This window comes from Hylobates moloch, unplaced genomic scaffold (genome assembly GCF_009828535.3).
Source record: "Hylobates moloch isolate HMO894 unplaced genomic scaffold, HMol_V3 SCAFFOLD_6, whole genome shotgun sequence".
Taxonomy (NCBI): Eukaryota; Metazoa; Chordata; class Mammalia; order Primates; family Hylobatidae; genus Hylobates; species Hylobates moloch.
In genome coordinates, this window is record NW_026652281.1 from 111,619,607 (window position 1) to 111,630,588 (window position 10,982).

Consider the following 10,982-nt stretch of genomic DNA (forward strand, 5'->3'; position numbering starts at 1 on the left):
GGTTGTTGCTCTTCTCACTGGGATGTGCAAATAACCTCCTGGCATCCTTGGTCTCTCTCTTACCTCTGTCAGTTCCAGTCTGAAGGCCTAGCTCAGGTCACATCCCTCTGACTCAGATACACTTTTTTTTTTTTTTGAGACGGAGTCTCGCTCTGTCGCCCAGGCTGGAGTGCAGTGGCGCAATCTCAGCTCACTGCAAGCCCCGCCTCCCAGGTTCATGCCATTCTCCTGCCTCAGCCTCTCTGAGTAGCTGGGACTACAGGCGCCTGCCACCACGCCCGGCTAATTTTTTGTATTTTTTAGTAGAGACGGGGTTTCACCGTGGTCTCGATCTCCTGACCTCGTGATCCGCCTGCCTCAGCCTCCCAAAGTGCTGGGATTACAAGCGTGAGCCACCGTGCCCGGCCTCAGATACACTTTAATTACAAACTCCTCAGTCTGTCATTTAAGGCTTCACCCTCTACGGTACCAATTCACCACTCACCAGTCCTTCAGATCGTCATCCCCCAGCCATGTATGTGCCCATCGTTTTTATACTCTCCCTGCAAAGCTCTCCCATCTTCAGGTCCTGGATCTTGCCTTTACCTGGTCCCAAAGCCCCCTTATGGGGGCATTTGCTGTGATGCTTGGCCCACCTGATCAGGCCCGGCTTCAACACTGTCTCACCTATCAAGTCTTCCTTGTCATTCTCTGCTCTCTGAACCTATGGCCTAAGGGATGGAGCTTTTTACTAGATTTGCATCTTTAATTATAGGAGTGATACATGCTTTTAAAAACATTCCCACATTACAGAAGCATACACAGTAAAATGAGTGTGTGTCATCCCAACTCTCCATTCCCTAGAACTCACTCCAGTTAACAGCTAAACCTGCACACAGACCCTCATTTTACCAGCATGGGAGGGGCCCTTGGGGACCTTCCATAACTACTTAAGCTAGCAGTAGCAGAGTAGCCATGGGGGTGAGCAGACTTGGTGAAGGTTTTGGAGAGCAGTGACCTGGGTTGACTTAGAAAGAAAATCCTCAAGGTTGGTCTGTGGGACCCCTTAATTTCTTTTACAAGTCAGTTCAAAGAACAGAGCCCCAGGGAGACATTCCTAGTTGTGTGGGAATATTCATTCTGTTCTCCCAAGAGCCAGAAACTCAAGTTCAAAAGGCACCCAGGTCTCTAAAGAATTCCCTTGGCCTAGCACAACCTGTCACTGCAAGCCCAGGCGGAGCTGAAGCCTGGCAGTATTAATGGGGTGGTCACTCAGTCAGATGGAGAGAGGTAGAGCTGGAACCTAAGCCTTTTCTTCTCCAGCCTGGGCCCTTGCCTGTGCCCGTGGGCCCCTTCCTGTGCCCTGTGGGCCCCTATGTTCTGGCTGGTCATCCTGGAGTACCCCTACCACCAAACAACAGAGACCCCTGTGTGCCCTGCTGGCAAAGCAGTGATTCTCTTTACAGTGTGGCCCAGAGAAGAGTCCACCTTCAGAAATAAATGACCCTGCCCTCCTTAGAATAGGATCTAAGTGAAGAACAGGGCTGTGCAGGCATGTCCTTCATAAGGGACTCCAGCCCATATTACTAGGGAGTGTGAGGGGCAGGGGACACATGCCTTCCCCAGATAACCTGAGGGACTACATCCCTCCTCCACACTCCAAGTCAATTATTTATTGAGACAAGAGAAGGGACTGGAGTGCTCCAAGTTGGGAAGACCTAACTCCAACTTGGAGATGTGATGGAAGGCTCTCCCAAGATGTCAGTATCTAAACTTACACTTGAAAGATAAGCAAAAGCTGGGTGCAGTGGCTCATGCCTGTAATCCCAGCACTTTGGGAGGCCGAGGCAGGAGGATCACCTGAGGTCAGGAGTTTGAGACCAGCCTGACCAACATGGTGAAACCCTGTCTCCACTAAAAATATAAAAATTAGCTGGGCGTGGTGGCACATGCCTGTTATCCCAGCTACGGGGGAGGCTGAGGCAGGAGAATCGCTTGAACCCGGGAGGCAGAGGTTGCGGTGAGCCGAGATCGCGCCATTGCACTCCAGCCTGGGCAACAGAGTGAGACTCCATCTAAAAGTAAAATAAAATAAAATAAAAATAAGTAAGAAGTTGCCAGGTAAAGCATTCCTTGCAGAGGGAACACCATGGGCAAAGGTCTGAAGGTGAGAGGAAGTATTACTTTGGAGAAACTGAAACTTCACTGTGGCCGAACCTAGTGTGTAAGGGGGATGTAGTGGGCAGTGGTTGGAGAAGTCAACTGCCTGCATGTGCAAACCCTTCTCTGTCAGCCCAGAAGGCCAGAGCTTTGTCCCCATGGCCAAGCAGAGTCAAGGAAAGGTTAAGCAGGGGGGTGACATTTTAGACAGACTGAGATTGCCACATAGACCACGAGCTGGAGGTGATAAGTTTAGAGGAAGTGAATGTCTTTGGGTGAGCAGTATGGTGGCCTGGACTAGGGTAGACATAGTGGAATATAGAGAAGAAGTGGAATTCAACACAGCATAGGGGGAGGTGAGGGAGAGGAAGGCAACCCTGGCTTTGTTGTTAGGGATGTAAATCCCAGGCCCACAGTTGAATTTAGCAAACAGTTGCTAACTGGTTTGGGCTCACGGAGTGGGGAGCTGGGGGCCCCCACGTTGTTTCATAGGTGAAAAATTGAAGGCCAGTAGCAAGTGAGAAGCCCTGACCTGCCATCCAACCTGCTGACATAAGTAAAAACCTGACTGGGCGCCCAAATCTTGATTTGCCCAGGAGGCTGCTTGATACCTTAATCCTGGCACAATGGCCCAGGTACATAGCTGACCACCTCCAGACAACCCAGTGCTCACCTGACTCACAGCCCCCATGTCCACAGTCAATCAGCAACCTGCAGAAACTTTGCTTTTTGAATACAGAACAGAAATAGCTCATGAACAACCCCATATCTTCCACCTGTATCCCCAACCCCTGAGCCTAGACTCTGGATAGAATAGTTTCCCTGTTTGGCAGTAAAACTTTTTGTACTCAGCACTCAATCCTTGGCCTCTTGTCTTTTTTTAGTTTCTTTTTGGTTAAATAGCGATGGAGTCTCACTATGTTGCCCAGGCTGGCCTTGAATTCCTGGGCTCAGATGACCCTGTTTTAACACATGCCAGAGACTCCCACCAGCCACAGGGCCCTGAAGGGGCTTCAACAAAGTCAGACACACCCTCTATGTTATTTGCTCAATTCAGATATTCTGCACTCTGTGGTTTGCACTTCAGCCCTTCCTGAGTCACCCACGGCACCAAGGAGTGCACACAGCAGTGACGTGGATGGTCCAGGAGGGCCTGGGGTGCTGTCTAAGGCCATGAAGTTTAGCCAAGTTTGGTGGTGCATGCCTGTAGTCACAGCTACACTGGACGCTGAGGCGGGAGGTTGGCTTGAACCCAGGAGTTGAAGGCTGTGGTGAGCTATGATTGTGCCACTGTACTCCCCACCTGGGTGACAGAGTGAGACCCTGTCTCAAAAAACAAACAAACAAACAAAAAACAACAACAACAACTTCGATAAAGACTCTTGCTTGGCACAAGGACCTTACTTTCTGACACCGATCACATAGATGTGAACTTTGGCATAGAAATTCAGGCAGTGTCGGAAACCCCAGGCCCCACTATCAGAGCTGGAGTTAGACAACGCCCTCCAGGGGAGAATGAGTTTCCAGAGGCCTTGGCTGTGCCCCCTTCAGTCAGGGAAATAAAGACCCTTCTATTTCCCTGTGGCCAGCCAGGGAGGATGGGTGAGTATCATAGCCAAGAACCAGGAATTTTGCCCCTTGAGGGGCCCAGAGAGCTCTGCTCATCTGTCTGTCTCCAGTGATAGGCATAGTGAAGGATTTTTCTGAGGCAGAGCCAGAAGTCTGGCTTAGGGCCCAGTGAGTCATCTTCCAAGAGTCTAGGCTGCACAAGAAGGCTGCCTATGGCCAACTTTGCTTTCGCTGCTGCAGGCAGAGCTCACCTACTGAGGCCTAGGTCTGCTGGTAAGATGCACTGGGACCAGGAGATCCTCTCTATAGTCTACACCAAATGACTCTGCCCAGCCACCCCTCCCTGGGGGCTCAGAACTGCTCATTCCTATTTCCTTTAGTCTTGAGAAACATGCTCCTCCTGCAAAGGACAGCTGGCTGACTAGAGGGACAATCTGTCTAGGGGCTAGGGTGAGACAGAGTGCCCAGCCACATCAAAAATAGTGCCAATGTTCCTAAGAGCCACATATGGAGCTATTGTCCTAACAAATCAACAAGGGGCATGAAAGAGCTGAAAAATCTGAATGAGAGAAAGGAGAAACCTTTTTAGTGGCTTAAGGATACAATGCCAATTATACAGATGGGTAAACTGCCCCTGAGGACCTCCCTCTTCTGGAGGAAGCCTGGGAAGAGCCAAAGCTTTCAGTCTTCTAAAGAAGGGTAGCCCGGCCAGGCACGGTTTCTCACGCCTGTAATCCCAGCACTTTGGGAGGCAGAGGCGGGCAGATCATGAGGTCAGGAGTTCGAGACCAGCCTGACCAACATGGTACAACCCCGTCTCTACTAAAAATACAAAAATTAGCCAGACATGATGGTGGGAGCCTGTAGTCCCAGCTACTTGGGAGGCTGAGGCAGGAGAATCGCTTGACCCTGGGAGGTGGAGGTTGCAGTGAGCCGAGATCATGCTATTGCACTCTAGCCTGGGCAACAGAGAAAGACTCCATCTCAAAAAAAAAAAAAAAAAGAGTAGCCCCTTGCCCTCACCCTTGGATATGCCAAGTCAGCGCCTTTCCCTTCTGCTCAGACCACCATTCATTATCATTGCACCACTGGTTCCTGGTCACCCTGGAACACCTTCGCCAGTACAGGCCCTCCTTAAAGTCACATGGGGCAATACTATCACTATTGAATCACTATCAAAATCCCAACAACATATTTTTTCAGAAATAGAAAAATCCATCCTAAATTCATATCGTATCTCAAGAGACCTCAAGTAGACAAAACAAGCTTGAAAAAGAACAAAGCTGGATGGAGATCCCACATCTCCTCATTTCAAAACTTGCTGTAAAGTTACAATAATCAAAACAATTGCTACTGGCATAAAGACAGAAATATAGACCAACAGAATGGAATAGAGAACTCAGAAATAAACCCTTACATACATGACCAAACGATTTCCAACAAGGATGTCAAGATCATTTAATGGGGGAGGAAAGGACAATCTTTTCAACAAACAATGTTGGTTAAAGGAGACACCCATATGCAAAATTATGCAATTGAACCCAACCTTATACTACATACAAAAATTAGCTCAAAATGGATCAAAGAACTAAATATAAGAGTAGTTCAAACTATAAAGCCCATAGAAGAAAACACAAGAGAAAAGCCTCATGACTTTGCATTTGACAATGATTTTTTAGATATGACACAAAAAGCACAGGCAGCAAAAGAAAAATATAAATTTGGCTTCATCAAAATGAAAAACTTTTGTGCATCAAAGGACACTACAAGCAGAGTAAAAAGGCAATCATGGAATGGGAGAAAATATTTGCAAATCTTTTTTTTTGAGACAGAGTCTTGCTCTGTCACCCAGGCTGGAGGGCAGTAGTGTGATCTCGACTCACTGCAACCTCTGTCTCCTGGGTTCAAGTGATTCTCCTGCCCTAGCCACCTGAGTAGCAGGGACTACAGGCATGTGCCACCACGCCCAGCTACCTTTTGTATTTTTAGTAGAGATGGGGTTTCACCATGTTGGCCAGTCTGGTCTTGAACTCCTCACTTCAGGTGGTCCACCCACCTTGGCCTCCTAAAGCACTGGGATTACAGGCGTGAGCCACTGCACCCGGCAGGAAATCTGATAAGAGATTAATATCCAGAATCTGTAAAGAATTCCTACAACTCCACAACAACAAAAAAACAAGCAATTGGATTTTAAAATGGGCAAGGAATTGAATAGACATTTCTCCAAAGAACATATGCAGATGGCCAAAATTTTTAATACTTTAAAATTTTTATCTGAAGTTTTTTTGTAGAGATGAGGTCTTGCTATATCGCCCAGGCTGGTCTTGAACTCCTGGCATCAAGCAATCCTCTCACCTTGGCCTCCCAAAGTGCTAGGGTTAGAGGCGTGAGCCAACGCATGCAGCTTAGATGGCCAATGAATGAAGGAAAAGATGCTCAGCATCACTAATTGTTAGAGAAATGTAAATCAAATTTGCAATGAGATACTACTTCACATCCATTAAAGTGGCTATTATTAAAAAGTGAGGCCGCGCACAATGGCTCACGCCTGTAATCCCAGCACTTTGGGAGGCCGAGGCAGGCGGATCACAAGGTCAGGAGATAGAGATCATCCTGGCTAACACGGTGAAACCCCGTCTCTCCTAAAAATACAAAAAGATTAGCCGGGCGTGGTGGTGGGCGCCCATAGTCCCAGCTACTCAGGAGGCTGAGGCAGGAGAATGGCATGAACCCGGGAGGCGGAGTGTGCAGTGAGCTGAGATCGCGCCACTGAACTCCAGCCTGGGTGACAGAGCAAGAATCCATCTCAAAAAAAAAAAAAAAAAAAGAGAGACAAAGGGAGAAGGAAATAAGTGTTGGCAAGGATGTGGGGAAACTGGAACCCTTGTGCATTGCTGGTAGGAATGTAGAATGCACAGTGCAGCCACTGTGGAAGAGAGTATGGTGGGTCCTCAAAAAAATTAAACATAAAGGGACTCAGCAATTCCACTTCTGGCTATAGAGCTAGAAGAATTGAAAGCAGTGACTCAAACAGATATCTGTACACCCATGTTCATTGCAGCATTATTCACAATGACAAAAAGGAGGAAACAACCCAAATGTCCATCAATGGATGAATGGATAAACAAAATGCATGAAATGGAGTATTATTTGGCCTTAAAAAGGGAATGCAATTCTGACACACGCACAACATGGAGGAAGCTTGAGGACATTATGCTAAATTAAAGAAGCCAGTCACAAAAGAACACATACTGTATGATCCCACTGATATGCAGTATCTACACTAGTCAAATTTATAGAGACAGAAAGTAGAAGGATGGTTACCAGGGAGTAGGGGAAGAGGAGAATAAGGAGTTAGTGTTTAATGACTAGAGTTTCCATTTGGGATGATGAAAAAGTTGTTGAGAAGGCCAGACGCAGTGGCTCATGCCTGTAATCCCAGCACTTTGGGAGGCCGAGGCAGGCAGATCACGTGAAGTCAGGAGTTCGAGACCCGTCTGTTCAACAAGATGAAACCCCCTATCTACTAAAAATACAAAAAATTAGCCGGGCATGGTGGTGTACACCTGTAATCCCAGCTACTGTGGAGGCTGAGGCAGGAGAATCACCCTGGAGGCGGAGGTTGCAGTGAGCTGAGATCGCGCCACTGCATTCCAGCCTGGGCAACAGGGGGAGACTCTGTCTCAAAAAAATAAAAATAAAAATAAAGTTGTGGAGATGGATGGTGGAGACGGTTGCACAACAATGCGAATGTTCTTGAGGTGACTAAACTGTACCCTTAAAAATGATTAAAAGGATACATTTTATGTTTTGCATATTTTCCCACACACAAAAAGTTGCATGGGGGTGAGGAGCTCCAATCCAAAAATGTTCTTCAGAGGGATCTTACTCAGGGCCCTGGGAGATAGTGGGGGCGTTGGGGAGAAGCGGGGGCCACCAACAGTTCTGGGATTATCTACCTCCCCCCAACACCAACCACCACTTCTTTTTCTCTCTCTAACCCCTGCTCATCCTTCAAAGCCCAGCTCTGGTCCTCTCCCACTTCTTCCAGGATGGGACCTCCAGCCCTCACTGCTCTCCCTCAGAGCATGTTCAGATGTCCACTCCCTGCTCCAACAGTCCTGCTCTCCTCACTCCAGGCTCTTTCCTCCAGGGACTGAAGCGTCTCTGGGGTTAGTTTCTCCTGACCCCAGGATCAGTTTCTGCTTCTTGCCAGCCTTGGAGAAGCCTATAGTCAATGCTCAATCTCCTTGTCTTTTTTTTTTTTTTTTGAGCTGGAGTCTCTCTGTTGCCCAGGCTGGGGTGCAGTGGCACGATATCTGCTCATTGCAACCTTTGCCTCCTGGGTTCAAGCAATTCTTGTGTCTCAGCCTCCCAAGTAGCTAGGACTACAGGTATCTCCTTGTCTTTAAGACAGGGCTATTAGCCAGGGGTGGTGGCTCATGCTTGCAATCCCAGCACTTTGGGAGGCCAAGGCAGGAGGACAGCTTGAACCCAGGAGTCTGAGACCAGCCTGGGCAACAAAGTGAGACTCCACCTCTGTAAAAAATGTAAAACAAAAATTAGCTGGACATGGTGGTGCATGACTAGTCTCAGCTGCTTGGAAGGCTGAGGTGGAAGGATCACTTGAGCTTGGAAGCTGGAGGCTGCAGTGAGCCATGACTGCGCCACTGCACTGCAGCCTTTTTTTCTCAAAAAAAAAAAAAAAAAAGCAAGACATGGCTATTGATATCCACCTCTCAAGGTTGCCGCAGGCACCCAATATGATGATAAATATAAGATTCTCAAGCACAGCGAAGGGTACATAGTAAGTGCTCAATATATTATTATCATTATTGTTAGGGTTATTCTTCATACTGGCCTAGAATGCTTCTCCCAATTCCATCTGCCTGTGGCTCCTCATCCCTCGTGCCCCAGCTCCACTCCTACCCCCACCACAAAGCCTTCTTGTCCACTTCAAGCTCCACTGAACCCCTATGGAGCATCTTAGAATTGAAGAAAAATCTGACCTCATAGGGTTGTCATGAAGATTAAATGATTTAAACCATGTGAAATGCTTAGAAGAGAACTAGGCATATAAAACGTGCTGAGTAAGAGTTAGCAGTGATGATGATGATGATAATGATGGTGATGACAGTGACGATGGGCTGTGGTTATTTCACTTGTCTGTTCTATGTGTATTGTCTCGATTGTGACTGTCAGCCCAGTGGGAAGACTTAATAAAGAAACTGGTAGTAAGAGATAACAGGTGCTAGGGGGCTGAATTCAGGTTCAGAGGGGCTTTTCAGAGCCTTGGAGAGGGTAGATCAGGGCAGTCTTCCTCATCTTACAAGATGAGTAATGGCCAGGTGCGGTGGCTCACGCCTGTAATCCCAGCACTTTGGGAGGCCGAGGCGGGCAGATCACCTGTGGTCAGGAGTTCAGGACCAGTCTGGCCAACATGGTGAAACTCCATCTCTACTAAAAATACAAAAGTCAGGGAGAGGGGAGGGAAAGCATTAGGAGATATACCTAATGTAAATGATGAGTTAATGGATGCAGCACACCAACATGGCACATGTATACGTATGTAACAAAACTGCACGTTGTGCACATGTACCCTAGAACTTAAAGTATAATGAAAAAAATAAAAAAATACAAAAGTTAGCTGGGCATGATGGCAGGCACCTGTAATCCTAGCTACTTGGGAGGCTGAGGCAGGAGAACAGCTTGAACCTGGGAGGCGGAGGTTGCAGTGAGCCGAGATCGTGCCACTGCACTCCAGCCTGAGTGACAGAGAGAGACCTGGTCTCAAAAAAGGGGAGAAAAAAAAATGAGTGGTAGTCAAGAGGCCAGAGAGATGGACGAATCCCAGTGCAGAAGCTAGGGGCACACAGGAAGAGGTCACTGTGGCTAAGTGATGTGGTTGAGGTGGCAAGAGCTGGGGCTAGTGCCAGATGGGGCAGAACCTTTACCCAAGGTGGACCACAGCCACCCCGAAGGGTTTTCAGCAGGGGAGAGACCCTCTGACTTGCATTTTGAGGTGCTGACTCTGGCTTTGGGTGGAAAATGGGCAGCAGAGGGCATGGGTAGGAGGAGACAGACAGTGAAGAGGCTGCTGCTGGAGTCCAGAGGGAGGTGGTGGTGGCCTGGGTGGTGGCGGTGGAGGTGGAGGGTTATGGACACGTTGCAGAGGTGTTTTGGAGGAAGAGATGCCAAGGCCTGTGCCGGATAGGCCATGAGGCTGAGGGACTCACTACCCAGGGGCTTGGGTGGTTGGATGGATGGTATTACTATTTCCTGAGAGCTGACCAGTGGAAGAACAGGTTGAAAGCACAACACTGGCACATGGTTATTGAGAACTGTGTGATCATCTCTCCTTCTCCCATCCTTCCCAATTACACATTCACAGCCATCATATTCAGAATGTTCTTTGAGTCTAACCCTGTCCTCCCAGCTGCAGTGTGAGCTCAGGCCATTTCACACTGCCTTCGTTGAGTCTGTTTGGTGCTGAGAAGCCATGGGAATGAGGGATGGGCAGGGGGCCAAGGCCTGGGTGGCAGGCATGCTTCTCGCATGACCACTATCAAGCGAGCCAACCTCTGGTGCCTGTCAGACTCAGACCCCGTGAGCCTGTGCCAGGGTGCGTGGGCTGCAGACGCGGTACAGGAGCCTCTTGCCCTAAGTGCTTCAGGTCCAAACACGTCCGCCTGTCCTGCCTCTGGAGCCCTCTCCCGGATCAGAAGCCTCCCCCAGGGCCCCCAGATAGGCTCTTCCTCGTGATTCCAACAGAAGTGGGAGGTAGACAGCAAAACCTCTGATCTGGATGCCAGACATAAACTCTAAGAAATTATTCACCAGAGGGCGAGGCTTCAGAAACCCAGGAAAGAGGCCCCGACCCCACAGTCTGATCAGAACAGCTGGCCAGCAGGGCTGGGACATTGGAGTCTTCCAGGCTGATGGTTCCAAGGGTGGGGCTGGTTGGGGCCCTGCCTAGGTACAGCTCCTTCCAGGGCTGGGCTGTTCTATGCTTCATTTTGCCAAACTGCAGGTGGGGACTGAGGACCCATGGGCTGAGGCTCCCCTAGAAACTGCCCATCTAGCTGACCAATCTGGGACCCTCAGATTGGTCCCAGACCTACCCAAGACTGACTCGTCATGTCTCTGTGGTCCCACTGGCTGCTTCCTGATCGCGATCCCGTCTTGCCTTTCTGGAGAGGGTCAGGTTGGACTGTACTGGCCTCATCCTGGAGCCTCCTCCCTCACCACAAAGGGGACTGTCTCATCCCTGGCTG